Genomic DNA, 17,436 nt, shown 5'->3' with positions numbered 1-17,436 from the left:
GGTGGCTAGATTAAGACTATATAACAATGTTCGGAATCACGAACCTCCATAATTATATGACATTGTCCACTTTGGTTGAAGGGTTAAATTTTTCCACATACTAAAATGGAATGATTCATTACCATTGTTAAAAAGAGAGCTTGAACCTCCCCAACTTTATCGTTAACATTATACGCTCTAACCAACTGAACTATTCCAACAAACTATGAGTATTAGCCTAGATATTGTCTACTTTGACTCATTATATATCATCGTCAACCTCACAGTTTTAAAACACGTGTAATAGTAAGAGATTTCCACATGCTTATAAGAAATATTTCATCCCTTCCCCAACCGATGTGGGATTTTTCAATCCACCACATTGTGTTCCCAGCAACCTCGTTGGCACACCACCTGATGACTAGCTATAATACAATTTGTTACAAACCAAGCCCACCTCTATTAGATATTGTCTACTTTTGCTAATTACGTATCACCATCAGCCTCACGATTTTATAATATGTCTACTAGGATGAGGTATCCACAACCTTAAAAGAAATGCTTGGTTCCCCTCTCCAATTACTAGCAGATATTGTTTGTTTTTTGCTAGTTACGTATCGTCGTATGTCTAAAAGTTTTAAAACGCGTCTATTAAGAAGAGATTTCCACATTCTTATAAGGAATGCTTCATTCCCCTCTTCAACCTGATGGAGTTAATATAACACATGCGAAAGAAATTTGGATCTTAGACACTCTTAGAACATCAATTATAGTAAATAACTAGCATGTTCATAAGTATTTAAACTCAAGGTCTTTGAGTACTAAGCTTTTGTTGTTCAAATTTCTTTTTCCTTATGAACCACCACTAGTGTCTTCTCCACTATTCTCCAGCCTTAGAATGAAATTGTGAAATCTGATGAGTGACTAAACTTGGGAGGGATTTAGTATATATGAAGAGTGAGTTCGTAAGAGGTTTTTCTCAAGGTTTTTACAAGGAAGAACTTCCATGTACCTTGATTTCTCTATTTAAAGAGTCATGTTTGCATGTTCATGCAAATTTGATATCACCAAGTTTTAACGCTCAAAATTCCACTCAAATATTTGGGATTATGTGGCATGCATGCAAGTTTGAGTTAACCAAATTTTGATACTCAAAATTCCACTAAAGTTGGTGGAGTTTATTTTGCAAGCATGCAAGTTTGGTTAAACCAAATTTTGAAACCTCAAAATTCCACTAACTCAAACATGGATTTTTTCATTAAATGAAGTCAACATTTTGACTTTCTTGATTTTGATTCAACAATTAATTTGAATAATTAATTTTAAATTAAAGTAATATCAAATGATAATTAAGCTATTTAATTAGATATTAATTCAAATGTCAATCTCCATCAATTCTGACGCATATTTGATTAAGATATTTAAATATCTCAGATTCTCTCTTTTTGTTTAATTCATAAATAAAACAAAAATGTGGTTAAATATATCGTATATATGTAGCGCATATTCCTTAATTTGAATTCGAACACTTCGAACTCACTCGTCACACTGTTCTATGGTTTAGTCCGATATGAGCTAGCAGAGGGACCTAATGGACCTATAGATCATGGGCTCCAACGATCCAAGATTAACCGGTCAAACTCATTAACCTTATTAGCCAACATTCGTTAACTACTTGGACACTCCACTATAGCGTAGTAGTTGTACTCCCCTCACTATAGATATATTTTTGTCCATTTGATATAACCATGATTAGTAAGTCGATCCTTCATAGGCTGTTCGTAACTAGAGTTGGGTCAATCTACCGTTTTACCCCTGAAGTTACTTCTTGTTTCTTATGTCCCATTGATCCTCTAATGAACAATTGATTTGTGGTCCAACCAGTAAACCGAATCCCTCTCAGGCCAATGAGAGGGTGGGGCCCCTTGTTCAAAACCTGGAGTCAATACTTAAGGGAACTACCTCTCTTCTATCACTAAAAGTGGGTAAGAGGGAATTCCATCTTGCACCCCACGTCCCCAGCCATTCACTCAGTCTTACCTCCTGAGATGGGAGGCCTATTGAGTCGGTGAACTCGAGCCACTCTCACCCATACAAATCAAAGGATAATTTCAAATAAAAAGGAGTTCATGGTTAGCTCAGGATTAAAATCGAGTTACCTAGGTCATCGAATGAAAAGAAAATCAGTCTCAATAGTAAACGACATTATAATGTGAGAGTGATTTTCTTCATGGTCTGATCTTATGCAATACTCATTGCATAGGACTCCCCCACTCACATGTCTCCGCATGTACAATTTAGTGATTACATTGTTTATGTCATATACAAAAGTGGGCCGCATCCATAGTGTCCTAGGATAAGGTACTCAGCCTTATCCCTGTACTATAGATCATTTTGACTATGTACTTGAACTTGATCCACTCTTATGTCTCTATGTATAGTTCAAGTAATCATACTATAGCCAGAGTGTTCTTAGTGTATTGAATTTAGATTAATAATCGTAAAATTCACTTTATTCAATACAATGTTTACTGAAACAACAATAATAACTTTATTGAAAATAGAATATGTTTTTGTTTACAAACTATGAGTTTTAGGACATAAAACCCAACATTTTCTTCCCGTTTTTTGATCTATTTCAATTTGGCTAAGCTTTACTTCTTTCTAGCCCATTAAATTCCTAGAACAATAGCCAACTTTTATATTTAGTTTTTTTCATGTTTATAGATATTAATCTAACTCCAAGATTAAAAATAAAGTCAATGATTAAAGGAAACGTACAAGTAATTTTGATATTAACTTTTAAATTCTAATGTCGAAATTCCTCCAACATCTAGATCGTTTTCTATAATTTATTTCTAATCTTAAATAGACATCACATTAACGTATGCTCAATTATTCAAATTTTATTTTCTAGTCTTATGTATGTTATTTGAATGCTTGTGGATGTATGTAATAAAATGAATAAATGATAAAATTAACCATTTTTGCTGAAAATCAATACAAGTAAATAATATTGTTTCATCGAAATAAGTCACCGAAATTAAAAGTCTAACCCTCTTATCCTTGAGGTCTTTTAAGTTATCTTAAGTCTTATCTTAAATAGTAACCCTATGATCATGCATCCAATAACTTAAAGTTCTAGGCATACTTGAAGTTAAGAGTTTAAAGGCATACTTACTTGGTCTGGGTAGGGAGTCCTCCTAATCTAGGCCATAGAGAAACCTTGGGCTCTGATACTACTCTATAAGGATCGGGCTGTCGCGATGGTTCTAAAAGACGGGTAAATTTTTCGTGAAATAAACAAAAGAATTTAAAAAATTATATTTACATAATATCAAAAATAAAGTTTATACATAAGTATTTAAAACACAAAATAAGGAACAGGCACAAAACATTTTAAAACAAATGGGTTGAAGACAACGAGTGAGGTTTGTCTATGGCATCTGCTTCAGAGTCCGCTCCCAACCTTGACCAAGGCTTCATGCGTTCCAAGCAGTACAGTCTTAACCTACGTTCATGGCTTCATAAGTTCCAAGTGACGTAGTCTTAACCCGCATCTAAGAGCTTGCCTTCCGATACCGTCCGCTAACCTATGCCCAAGGCTTCATGCATTCCAAACGGCATAGTCTGAAAACCAACATCCAAGACTTCTTAAGTTCCAAGAGATGTAGTCAAATCCTGCATCTAGGGCTTGCCCTATGATACAGTCTAAACACCTACGCTCAAGGCTTCATACGTTCCAAGCAGCGTAGTCTAAGTCATGAGCACGTTGTACCATGGGAGGTCTTAGGAGTTTTTTATTCTTGGCTAGGCTAACTTACTATCTTCTTGTTCCATCATGGCCCTAGACTACTCCCCTTGATAAACCATAACGGTCATGTGGTCGGTACATACATGAAAATGACATCCTGCAAATCTTTTGGGTACCCGTAACATGGCGGAGGGAATCTCTTCTAGGTGAGAGAAATGAGGCCAATCATGATATTCTGCAAAGGAAACATGGTGCAGGGCATCCCACCTAGAAGAAGAAATCTTGGGCCTCAAAAAGCATCGCTTGGTGGGAGGTCATAGGTCACTTTGGACATGAGTAGAGATTTTGTGTCTGAGGACCTTGGTCCCTTATCCTGGAGTGGTACCTTGCATTCTTCTTACTTAGGTAGTTGTAAAGCTTGTGTGATATTGTTCTTGGTTCTCAATCTTGTAAGTTTCTAAGGTTCGTAATTCCTAGAGGCATGAGTTGTAACTTACATTTGTAACCATATGAACCCATCTTAGCACGAGTTGTTCTAAAAGGTCATAGATTCATAGGGAATTCTTTAGAGAGTTTTAGAAGAGTCTTGATTCTTGTGGTGTTTCCGTTAGGTGTTTCTTGGGTCCTAACTTGGTTTAGGTTCCAAACTTGCTCCAATCAACTTGAAACCTCAAACATATCTTCATGTCCTTCATAATAGACCTTATAAAAAGTACGAAACCATTTGAAGCACGTATAGACCTTGAATTTTAATAAGTCGTCCTAGGGGCATTTTGGTCATTTTACCAATAATTCTTGGTTTTACTACTTAACGTGTTCCAATGGCTTTCAAATTTTTATAAGTCGTCCTAAAAGTTCATTTAGTAGGTTATTTTAACGTTACTTAAATCCTGAGCATTTTGATCAGTTCGGGGCCTTAACTCACATTTCTTTTTGTTTTTCTTTCATATATACTAAATTCATACTTGGTTCATATGGAAAATCCAATGGATTGCTACAAGTATTTTTTAACAAAACGTTCAAGGTCACTACTTACCTCGTCATCGACATTTGGGATTTCCGTTCTTGAGCTTCTAGTATCCAAATTATCTCAAATTTCCTTCCAAGACTCCTTATTTTGTCTAGTTTCTGGAACCATAAAGATTTTTGTGAGAACGGGTCAAGAAGGAGGTTAAAATTGAGAAAACCGAGGGAAGGTCAACATATACATATCTTTGACTTTTATTGGTCAAAGTTTGACCTTTGACCTTGGACTTCATCTTCTCCCTTGGTAGCTAGAAAAATCTCGATTTTTTCTTATTAGCCCCCTCTGGTCTTACCTTTTTACAGCTATATATAGACATCTAATGGATTCAATCGCTGCACGAAACCTTTAGATGAAGTTTCAAGTAAGAAGTAGAGACCAAGTTCATACCTTTTCGTGGTCTGTAGCACAAGTTATAAACTTTCAAAGTTCGTCGGAAAACATGTTTCTCACCTGAGTATATCTAGAAACCTTTTGTTGGGTAGCCGATTATAAAATTTTTCAGTACCTGATTCCTTCACGAAATTTGTTGTAAATCCCATATGAAATATGTAGGAGTTGGTAGGAAGGAAAATGATTAACCATAGCCCTCGAATTTGGAAGAAATCCGAGAAAGAAAAACCCATAATCTAAGAGCTTCAAACTCGAATTTTAAGATTTCTCATCACTCGATTCTTGTGTTAAAACTTTGCCCCAACTTGAGACTTTATAAGGGAAGCTTCCACCGACATTGAGAGCTCCAGAATCGTCATGATTTGGAGACTGAATTTTCTGGATAATTCGTCGAAAATATCCTCTTCGATCAGTGAGCTACCAACTTTGAGTTTGAATTATGATTGTTGGATTTGATGATCTTTGAACGTTCTAGGTTGTATCCAAATTCCACTGGAATTTTAGATTCGAAGGACTTTGTGCATATGTTCACATGCTGAGGTTTTTATTTTCAGCAGAATGACACTTTCGTAATTATCTATATCATTATGGTAATTTGGTAATTTGCCACTTTCAAAATATTTTATTATTATTTTTTCCGATAAATTCATAATTTTCGTAAAAATTTCTATCTCTTGTTGGTCATTTTTATGTCGTTGAGCATCTTGAAATTCCCACTAGATAAAGAATTAAATATCCGAAAATTTCCTTGTTACAGCTTCTCACCTTGACCGACCACCAACAAAAAAAAGAAATGTAGAAATTTAAAATAAACAGACGACTTGATTCCATAGGACGACACCCTCTGTGACCTCATAGTTCTCGAGCAGCGCTTCTTAACTTGACCAATAGTCAACAAACAATTAAAAACTAAATGTAGAAATCCAAATTAAACCGACTCGACTGGATGCCTTAGAACGATCTCCGCTGTTACCGCATAGTTCTCGAGCAATGCTTCTATAACACCTGTTCATCGACAACTCGATTCACATGAGTTACCACTAACATAGATATTTTGCTTCGAAAATCGGTCATACAACAAAAAATTTCATACATGACAAGTAAAACATGTGAATCAAGTATATTTTACCACACAAAATATCAAAGTAAGTTATCAGCAACAAAAGCACATGTACTTAAAACCGACTCAAAAAAGGTTTCTTATTGTCTCGAGCCTGGTGGTCTCCTCCTCGATTGGCCTACAACTTCATATTTGGCCAAAAAAGTTAAAATAATCTTTATAAGTAATTAATTTACTCAATAGATAGCTAACATGTCATTCACAAGTTTATTACTTATCTTTCTAGTTGTTCTTAAATTTTATTCTCCATTAATTCCTAGTTTCTTTTACTCGGATCATTTGTAAGTTAGTAAGGTTGTAACGACCTAAAATTTTCTACTTAATTTAAGGTCGCTACCGTATACGTACCATAAACATTGAATGCGGAAGACTTCATTAAAATTTCATAAAACATAACCTTTATCTTAAAACACAGTCATGGACTTACGTGTTTCCAAAACATCTTTAAAACGACACCACAAAAGACTAAATAAAATGAATAAGAGTTTAAGTTAGAAACAACCTAGTCTAGCCCAAGTCTAAGAAAACAAATACCATTACCCTATGCATGTTCCATGGTCGAGAGTTGCGATGCCGTTGTCAGCCGTACGAAAAATGTAGTAGCACATGGCTTGAGTATTTAAAGAAATACTCAGTAAGTGACCACACTATTGGGGATAAATGCAACAATCACATGCAATGAAATGATGGGACCTATCTTTGGTTTCGTTTCGCTTTCCCTACAGTGTTGTCCTAATGGGTAATCGTGGACGTGTATCACATACTCTACACACAACCCATACGTGCGAGTATTGGCTCACCAGCTAGTTCGCACACCGCTGGGCCAGTTTCCTTATCTGGTGGGCATACTCTGGGAGCCCCTTATGTCGGGACCCGTTAAAACTAGTAACCGTCACGACAGCGCTATGCAAGCATAATGATCGTTGTCCTGCCATTGGATGTACGCGTCCTACCCTCGTGATGGGATAGGGGTATCCCCCCAGATGCATGAACACACATAATGCATGAGGTCCCCCTACTTCTACATTTATCATTAATGAACATAACCCCCTATCACGTTCCATGCTTCATGTCATTCTCATTTTCAATTTACATTTCATACATATTCCTATCGGGGTTATGATTCCAGACAGTTTATCGTGTTTCACATCATACAATTCTTGCTATTTACATTCAAATATAAGTGACCTAACATAACGTTTTATGTTTTTAACATAACATTTCATCATATACACATCATACCATGACATATTGCATCACAATATATCATATCATAAACAAGTCATAACGTAAATCGTAGTCATATAGTTTCCTAACTTATCATAGCCTTAACGTTCTTATACCTATCACAGACGTATCATTACGTGAACGTACCTCAGTCATATCATCACAAGAACGTAACCTAACGCTATCGTTCTATCAATCCTAATACTATTGTTCTATCAATCTATCACAAACCTATCCCTCTCTACCCGTAGCCTAATAGAATTCTTCCATCAATCTCTCTTATCCATATCACTTCGGTATGTAACCTAACCTTAATGTTTCATGAATGTATTTGACTCCTATCGTTACATTTCGTTTTGTGCATCCTTATCGTATCCTATCTCAAACATATCATTGAACACATCGTACCATAATTATTATCAAACAATTCACATATTACAACATATACATAACAAATAAGAAGCATATCGATCCACAGACAATTCACACATATCAGTATATATGACGCGTATAGAACCACGGAGCACGTGTCAACATCAAATATAATCATGCCGATAGTAAGGTCACTTACCTGGTTGGCTTAGGTTGATGTTCTGTCGTTATCCTTAATGAAAGTCCATTGAAAACCAAGTCAACCTATGTGAGTCCATGACATCAGTTTCAAGTTTGCATTTCTACAAAAAATTGTTTCACTAATTTATGTTGATCTATGTGTTATACTTCGTGCGAAAGTTAGAGTCTTTGCTTATGTTAGGTCTTGAAATATTTATATATGTTTCCAAATATTCTATTTTCTCTTACCGTGTTTAATACCCTTTAACATTTAATTTCGATTATATTCACAATCTTCCTTCCCTGTCTCTTACTGTGTTTCCCTTCTTTTTATTATCTCTCTCTGTTTATGATGACTTTTAATATCATTAAATAAAATAAAAGGAAAACTACTAACCTCTTCAAATGCAATATCTCTTTCTAGCAAAATATCTCTTACTACCAAAATTAAATCTGAACCTTCTTGTGTTTGTTTTTGGAGGAGCAAAGAAATTCTGATATGTTAAATCTGTTTAAACCATTCTTTATATTTTTGTTTGTTACTTTTTCAATTAGGTTAGGAATGGCTTTTAGCCAATTTAATAGATTCTATTTTCTTTCTACTATAGATCATGACGTATCTTTCTAACATAATGACTTATCTTTCTAACAGGTAAATTGCTAGAAAAAACTAAATAATTGGATGAAAGAAAAGGAGATCTGAGATATAACTTACGGAGAAACCTCGAATCTCTCTCTCATATAAATCTTGATCAACTCTATAAACCCATATCCTATCAATTTGATGTGAGGCATTTTGTTTTCTCAAATCCAACATGTTTCTGTTTCACGAACTGTTAGGTGTGTTGAGGAGAGATTATTGGGGAGAGTGACTGCAGTGAGAGAAACAGGGAATAATTGTTTTTATTTACTTATTTGTTAATTTATTATTATTATTATTATTATTATTTTTATTATTATTTTACATAATAATAATTGTTGTTTATAATAATTTTTTTATTTGTTTATTTAATTATGTATTTTATTTATTTATTATTTATTTATTTTTTTGTTCTGGGCTATTACAAAGGTATTTTATTTATGTATTTTATTCAACTACGCCTCGCTTAGGTTACTTCTATATGGTTATTTAAAATTTTAGGACTAGTATGTAAGACGCACTCTCAATCAACCACAGTCTGTCTACTAATTTCTTTAGCAGCATGTAACATTATATATACCAAAGGTCAGGAATACTCATTATTCCTAACTTAGTACACACCGTATTGGTTAGGAATACTCATTATTTCGAACTCTGCCAGAATTAGTAGACTACAATACTCATATTCTAAATCTTTCGATAATTTTTTTTATGATAAATGAAAATGCAGCAAAGATGAGAATCAATATTCGGTTTACCATGGTTAGAAAAAATATCTCTCTGAAAGCACAAAATTTTATGGGAAAGGTCAACTAAATTGACAAGCATCGAAAAACATTGATAGATTTTCCGATGCTTGCTTATTTTGTTAGCCAATGTATGCTACGTGACAAAATTTAGTCCATCTAGAGATATTTTTGCCCACCATAGTCATCCTTTGAATCCTCCAAAGCCCCCCATCTCCCTTATATTTCTTCTTCCCCATTTCTTCAATTTTTTTGTGTTTTTCTCGTGGTGAATGGCATCCATATTCGGGAATTTGCTACTTTTTAGGTTTTCTCTCTTTTCAAATACCTTTTTGTTTCCTTTGTTCATAAATTATGTTAGTTTAGTTCATTTTGATGGTGTTATTTTAACACGCGGAAGCAATTTGGATCTTAGGCACTCTATGTGCATCAATTATAGTAAATTAGCTAGCATGTTCAAAAGCATTAAAACTCAATGAGTTTGAATACTAACCTTTTGTAGTTCAAATTTCTTTTTCCTCACGAATGGTTTCGAACCACCACTAGTGTCTTCCCTACTATTCTCCGACCTTAGAATAGGATTGTGGAATCCGTTGAGTGATGAAACTTGATAGAAATTTAGTATAGGTAAAAAGAGAGTTTTGAGATATTTTCTCAAAGTTTTTCAAGAAGAATTTCCATGTACCTTGATCACTCTATTTATAGAGTCATATTTGCATGTTCATGCAAATTTGAGATTACCAAATTTTGACACTCAAAATTCCACTAAAATTTGTGGGGTTTATTTTACAAGCATGCAAGTTTGGTTAAACCAAATTTTGATACCTCAAAATTCTACTAACTCAAACATGGATTTTTCCATTAAATAAAGTCAACATTTTGACTTTCTTCATTTTAATTCAACAATTAATTTAAATAATTAATTTCAAATCAACATAATATTAAATGATTAATTAAATAATTTAATTAATATTTAACATTAAATAAAATGTCAACTCCAATCAATTCCGCCACATATTGATTATCAATCACTATTCATAATTAAAATATTTAAATATTATTTAAATATCCCCAATTCTCTCTTTTTGTTCAATTCATAACCAAAACAAAATGAGGTTAAATATATCGTATATATTTAGCGTGTATTCTCTAATTTGAATTCGAACACTTCGAACTCACTCGTCACCCTGTTCTAAGGTTTAGTTCGATATGAGCTAGCAGAGAGACCTAATGGACCTACAGATCATGGGCTCCAACGATCTGAGATTGACTGGCTAATCTCATTAACCTTATTAACGAGCATTTATTCACTAAGACACTTTATTGAAGCCTAATTGTTGCACTCCCCTCACTATAGATATATTTCTGTCCATTTGATAAAATCACGATTAGTCAGTCGATCCTTCACAGATTGTTCGTAACTAGAGCTAGGTCAATTTACCGTTTACTCCTAAAGTTACTTTTTGTTCCTTAAGTCCCACTGATCCTCTAATGGACAATTGGTTTGTGGTTCAACCACCAAACCGAATCCCTTTCGGGCCAATGAGAGGGTGGGTCCCCTTGTTCAAGACTTGGAGTCAGTACTTAAGGGAAGAACCTCTTTACTATTCCTAAAAGCTGGTAGGAGTGAATTCCATCATACACCTTATGTCCCCAGCTATTCACCCAGTCTTACTCCTAAAATGAGAGGCTTATTGAGTCGGCTAACTCAGGCCACTCTCACCCATTCGAATCTAAGGATAATTTCGAATAAATAGGAGTTCATAGTTAGCTCAGGATTAAGATTGAGTTACCTATGTCATCGAATGAAAAAATCAATGTCAAAAGTAAACGACATTATAAAGTGAGAGTGGTTTTCTTCATGGTCCGATCTTAAGCAATACTCATTGCATAGGACGCCCCCACTCACATGTCTTCACATGTAAAATTTAGTGATCACATTGTTTATATCATATACAAAAGTGGGCCGCATCCATAGTGTCCCCAGAATAAGGTACTCAGTCTTAGGTTCAATTTAGGTTTAACACTCAGAGAGCAATATAGGTACTGTCATTATACATCAAACACCTTAAAAGGGATACCTAAAACAAACTCGGCTCAAAGTTGCATTTACATTTTATTTCAACGATCGGAAGCTACCTCTGAAAATTATTAAAACATTATAACTCAATTCAAGGGTTTTCATCCAACATAAAAGGTTGGACGATAATATTACGTATGAAGTCTCATCGAGAATGCTCGATTAAGACTAAGTAACAATGATAGAAAACTCAAAGATACCCCAAAAATGAACTAGAAAATTATAATTCACTTGAAGGGTTTTGATTTACTAGAAAAGGAAAATTACTATAACATTATAACTCAATTCAAGGGTTTTGATTCAATAGAAAATGATAGATAATATTACCTATGAAATCTCATCGAGAATGCTTGATGATTAGAAATCACGAACCTCCATAATAGTATGATATTGTCCACGTTCAAAAATAAGTTTTAGCTGTTTTACTTATGGTTCCCTAAAAGGAATCACACCAATGGAAATAGTAATTCTTATGTATAACATTAAGCAGTTAGGATGGCCTATTGGCTTGTTGGTTTCATTCCCTTTTTCACACCCTATTGGCTTGTCGAGTGAGCATGATCGTAGTGCCTGAAACGATTCTCACATCAGGTTTGTAGTGAGATTTATTTCATCTATCAGTGCTATTGGAGGTCCATAGCCTAAGGTAGCACAACTTAAGGTGCGTCCGTTCTAGTCACTAAACCTTCACGAGGAGGGATATCTTCACCTCCACCTCTTCCTCTAACTCTAATACAGGGTCGTCTCCATCCTCGTTCTCCTCTCCCGTGCCCTTTACGTGGCATGATTCTAAAACCAATATATAATTTTTCTTAAGTCTATATCTCTCTAACATAAATTGCATCATATCACATATATTCACAACATATAATTTAGCAAACATGACATATTCATAAAAATACAACTAGGTGGAACATAATGCTACCATAAATCATATAGTTAGAGCTCAACATATTTGATACTAAATTACATTCAATATTAGTAAACAAAAAAAGTACATGCAATTAAAGGCATTTCTTTTTCTTATCTTATACAAGACATACGTGACGGTGACAGGACATCGATGGTAAAACCTTGGAACGTGCCAAGCCTATCTCGTAGGTAAGTCTACTGAATCTATAACCTAAAGCTCTGATACCAACGGTAACGACCCTAGATTTCTATTAGCCTAAAGTTGCCACCGTCATCATATCCTATGCTCTTATACGAAATTAAGCATTTAAACTTCATCTTAAAATAGTGTCATGGACTTACTCATTTGAAAGCATCTTTCTAAAACAATTAAAACATCAAAGTAAAAATGCCCTATACTAACCTATGCCTAAGAAAATAAAATACTACTATTCTATGCACATGTCATTATCTCTATTTTTGTTGTCGTCGTCACCTATATAGGGGCGTCTTGCCCTTACCTGAAATAGAAGTAGCACAAGGCTTGAGTATTTTATGAAATACTCATAAGTGACTCCACTATTGAGGCTAGAGAATGCAAACACATGCAACTAATGATCTTAGGAACCTATTGTTAAAAATATCATAGGGGTGGCCTCTAGTCTGGAAAAATTGGACGTGTAGTACATCCCTACACATGACTCACACATGCGAGCGTGAATTTTGTCTCTCGAAGTTACTCCAAGTGTTGTCAGTTGTTGTTTCCTATTAAAACGTCCATCTCGCTTCGTTAGTAATTTACATTTCTAATTTAATTTAACTTGAACTTCAGAAATAAGTCGTTATACTGACCTTAAATATTTCTATTAAAGTAAAAATAAGCTTCAGAAGGGAAAAAAACATAAAGGTCGGTGTCAAAATGTCAAACCGAGCATAATACACCATTTTTTAGCCTAGGACTTCAAGATCCCGAGCCGAAGGAGCCGGCGTATGCAACAGTGACCCTATCGCTGAGGGACAATGACATATGAGCAGGTTGCAAAGTGGTTCGAGGCACAGGTCTTGAATGTTCATGTGGGCGCACAGGTCTGTGTAGTGGATCCGTGGGTTGGGCTGTGTTCTGTGTATTTGGGCTTGAATATGGGTTTTGGGCAAAGCACATAGGAACTAGACTACTAGACTGATTGTTTGTGGGTATCTAGTTCCTAGACCAAACTGGGTATGGGGTTGCTTGACTGGAATGAGGTTGCAGGTATTCGAGTTTGGGTCCGAGCAGGTGGACTTCGTCTTCTCCACTCGTTTCCATGCATTTTCCTTTCTTCATTCCTCCGTATCAAAACTCGTTGTCTACATCTTGTTTCTTCTCCTTCTTTCTCATGATGTTAACCGTCTTTGTACGTTTAATCCTACCCCTCTATCTCCCTAGTGTTGTGTACGTTGGATCCCATGGTCGTCATCTCGACATCGTCATTTGTGCAGAGGTGCCTTGGCTTTACCTAAAAAATAAGAGCAGTGCATGTCTTGAGTATTTTAAGAAATACTCATTAAGTAACTCCACTACTTCTCTACTCACGCAAGCACATGAAATCATGGTTATCATAAAATATCATTTCATGGCCTTTGTCTCATATTCGTGTCTGGGTAGAATTTGATGTGCATACTTCTCTACTCATGACTTACATACACACACATTTGCTCCCATGCGAGCTCGCATACCTACCCATTGACCTGGGCTTCAACTAGCATACACTCACACTATTGGTATACCATGGAGGGAAGGGAGTGCACATAGCATTGTGGGGTATACAATATCATAAGTACCATACTTTCATATCATGTAACATCCTAACAAGTCATAACATAATAAGAAAATATATAACCAATCTTTACCTTTAAATTCATTTAGAGTAGGTAGACTTAATACCATCGCTAGAAGGAGGGTTTGAACCTCCGACCTTGTGGTTAACAGCCACACGCTCTAACCAACTGAGCTATTCCAGCTAATTCTTTGTAATACACTCTCCTTGGGGGCCCAACGTCCTTGCTGGCACAACGCTTGGTGACTTGCTTTGATAGCTTTCGCAATAGCCGAAACCCACCGCTAACAAATATTGTCCGATTTTGCCCATTACGTATCATCATCAGCCTTACAATTCTAAAATGAGTATACTAGGGAGAGGTTTCCACACTCTTCTAAGGAATGCTTCGTTCCCATTTCCAAACACTAAAAAATATTGTCCATTTTTTACCGTAACAAATCGTCGTCAGAATCACAGTTTTAAAACACGCTACTAGAGATGTTTACAGACACTTATAAGTTATTCTTTCATTCTCCTCTCAAACCAATGCGGGATTAGAGGGCATGGGTTTAAATCCCACTTCTGACAACTCAAATAAAGGTAAAATAAAAATACAATAGCATATCATTTTTTGAAATCAATTGAACTCACTCGAGATTTAAAATTGTCACGACATGATTTTTCAAGCATATAAGAACTGTAATAACTCAATTTTAAAGACTTCAAAGCACAGCTATAATAACTCAACTTTCTAAGACTTCAAATCATTATTCATGACACATCCTAACAAAGAAAAAATTTCATAAAAATTGGAAGGAGATTCAAAAACTAAGGACAATAATTTGTAACACATAGAACTGACGTGACAAAGAAAAATTTGATAAAAATTGGAACGAGATTCAAAAAATAAGGACAACAACTCGTACATACAGAACTGATGGCTCAGGACGACCCTGCTCTGTGACCTTAACTAACCATTAGTGATCACCCAAAAAGGAAAAGTAATATCTAGTGCAACTAAATAAGTAACCTACTTGTAGGCGGTAATCGAGTCCTTGATCGAGACAGTTGCCACGGGTTTTTCTTTAGGTTATATAATGTTCAGGTGTAGATTATATGTAACGACCCTAGTTTTCTAGGGGCCTAGAGTCACTAGAACATGCATGATGTAACTGCTTTATGCAAAATATTTTTTACATTATGTTTTTGTATTGATGCTACCCCTAAAAAGAACACAATATTATTATTAAGAACGTTAAATTAAGACTATAACAATGTTAGGAATCACGAACCTACATAATTATATGACATTGTCCACTTTGGTTGGAGGGTTAAATTTTTCCACATACTAAAATGGAATGATTCATTCCCATTGATAAATAGAGAGATGAACCTCCGACCTTATGGTTAACAATCATACGCTCTAACCAACTGAACTATTCCAACAAATTATGAGTATTAGCCTAGATATTGTCTACTTTGACTCATTACATATCGTTGACAACCTCACAGTTTTAAAACACATCTAATAGTAAGAGATTTCCACATGCTTATAAAAAATGTTTCATCCCTTCCACAACTGACGTGAGATCTCACAATCCACCTCCTTGTGTTCCCAGCAACCTCGTTGGCACACCACCCAATAACTAACTCTAATACAATTTGTTACAAACCAAGCCCACCTCTGATATTGTCTACTTCGGCTAATTACGTATCACCATCAGCCTCACGATTTTAAAATATGTCTACTAGGGAGAGATATCCACAACCTTATAGTTAATGTTTTGTGTCCCTCTCCAATTGCTAGCAGATATTGTTTGTTTTGGCATGTTACGTATCGTGTCAATTTAAAAGTTTTAAAACGCATCTTTAAGAGAGAGGTTTTCACACCCTTATAAGGATTGCTTCATTCCACTCTTCAACCAATGTTAGATCTCATAATAAATAGTTAAGATGGTTGAGTGGTTGAAGGCTTTAGGACTCAAGTTTTGGTCCTTGTGAGTCTGTGGGTTGAAATCCAACTTTTATAACTTAGAAAGGTTTTGTTTTATAAAGTGCTATTCTTTATAAAAATAGTTATAAAGAATAGGGAGAGGGTGTGGGTTCAAATCCCACTTCTGACAACTCAAATAAAGGTAAAATAAAAATACAATAGCTTATCATTATTGAAATCAATTGAACTCACTAGAGATTTAAAATGGCTTCCAACTTCTACAACAGTTAGTATTGTACAAGTTTACCCTTACGCCTGAATCTCAAGGACACTCTGATTTTCTATACTACCTGAGCGCATAGCAAATGATGATTTGTGAGCCTGGAATACACTGGCGTCCTTGATATAACTGAAACTGTCCACTAGGACATCTATTAATTGATTCATAATTACCTATGTTAAAAAAAATCAGCTTCGGAAAGGTAAAAAATGTAAAGGTTCATGTTAAAAATGTCAAATCAAGCCAAATATGTCGTTTTTTAACCTAAAATTCCGAGAAGCTAAGCCGAAGGGGCCGGTGTATGCAGTAGTGACCCTGTCATTGAGGGACATTGACACATGAGCAAGTCGCAAAGTGGGTCGAGGCATGGGTCTTTAATGTTCATGTGGGCACACAAGTTGGTGTAGTGGATCATGGGTTAGACCGTGTTCTGTGTATTTTTTGTTTGAATGTTGGTATTTGGGCCAAGCACAGAGGAACTAGACTACTTGACTGGTTGCTAGTTGGTATCTGATTGTATTGTTGGGTCGAAGCTTTGTATTTTAGGTTACTGGAGTAAACTAGGTATGGGGTTGCTTGGCTATAATGAGGTTGCGGGTATTCGAGTTTTGGTCCGACCTGGTGGACTTCATCTTCTCCACCCCTCACATCGGTTAGGGTTGCCTGTGGGTTTTGGGTCGTGAGTTGGATCTCGTGTTGGACTTCGTTTCCCTCACCCCGATTACTAGAGAATATTTCGGCGACTCTCTCTCCTCGGTCACGTCGTTTCAATGTCCTTTTTCCTCCATTTTTTAGTCTCCTCCTCCCCCTAATCTCGTTTATGGTGTTTGTTTGGTTCGTAAGGGCGTAAACACTCAGATCTGAGAGGGTTCAAACATCCAACGTTCTGTCTTCCTTACCCAATCCAACATTCTGTTCTTCCTCGGTCACGTCGTTTCAATGTCCTTGTGGGAAGGAAAGCGCGTGAGACAGCCGGCAAACCACGTGTCAACTTGCGGGAGGGAAAGCGTGTTAGACA

The 17,436-nt window shown here is 35.7% G+C and overlaps 1 non-coding gene across 1 annotated transcript; it reads right to left on the bottom strand.

The window, feature by feature from the left end:
- Positions 1-14,333: 14,333 nt before the first annotated feature.
- On the bottom strand, positions 14,334-14,407 carry TRNAN-GUU. Its single transcript has one exon. It is a non-coding gene; the product is annotated as a tRNA-Asn (tRNA).
- Positions 14,408-17,436: the final 3,029 nt, after the last annotated feature.

The sequence above is a fragment of the Cucurbita maxima genome, unplaced genomic scaffold (assembly GCF_002738345.1).
Source record: "Cucurbita maxima cultivar Rimu unplaced genomic scaffold, Cmax_1.0 Cma_Scf00573, whole genome shotgun sequence".
NCBI classification, from domain to species: Eukaryota; Viridiplantae; Streptophyta; class Magnoliopsida; order Cucurbitales; family Cucurbitaceae; genus Cucurbita; species Cucurbita maxima.
The sequence above is the reverse complement of the archived record's forward strand: the minus strand, read 5'-3'. Positions and strand labels throughout refer to the sequence as shown.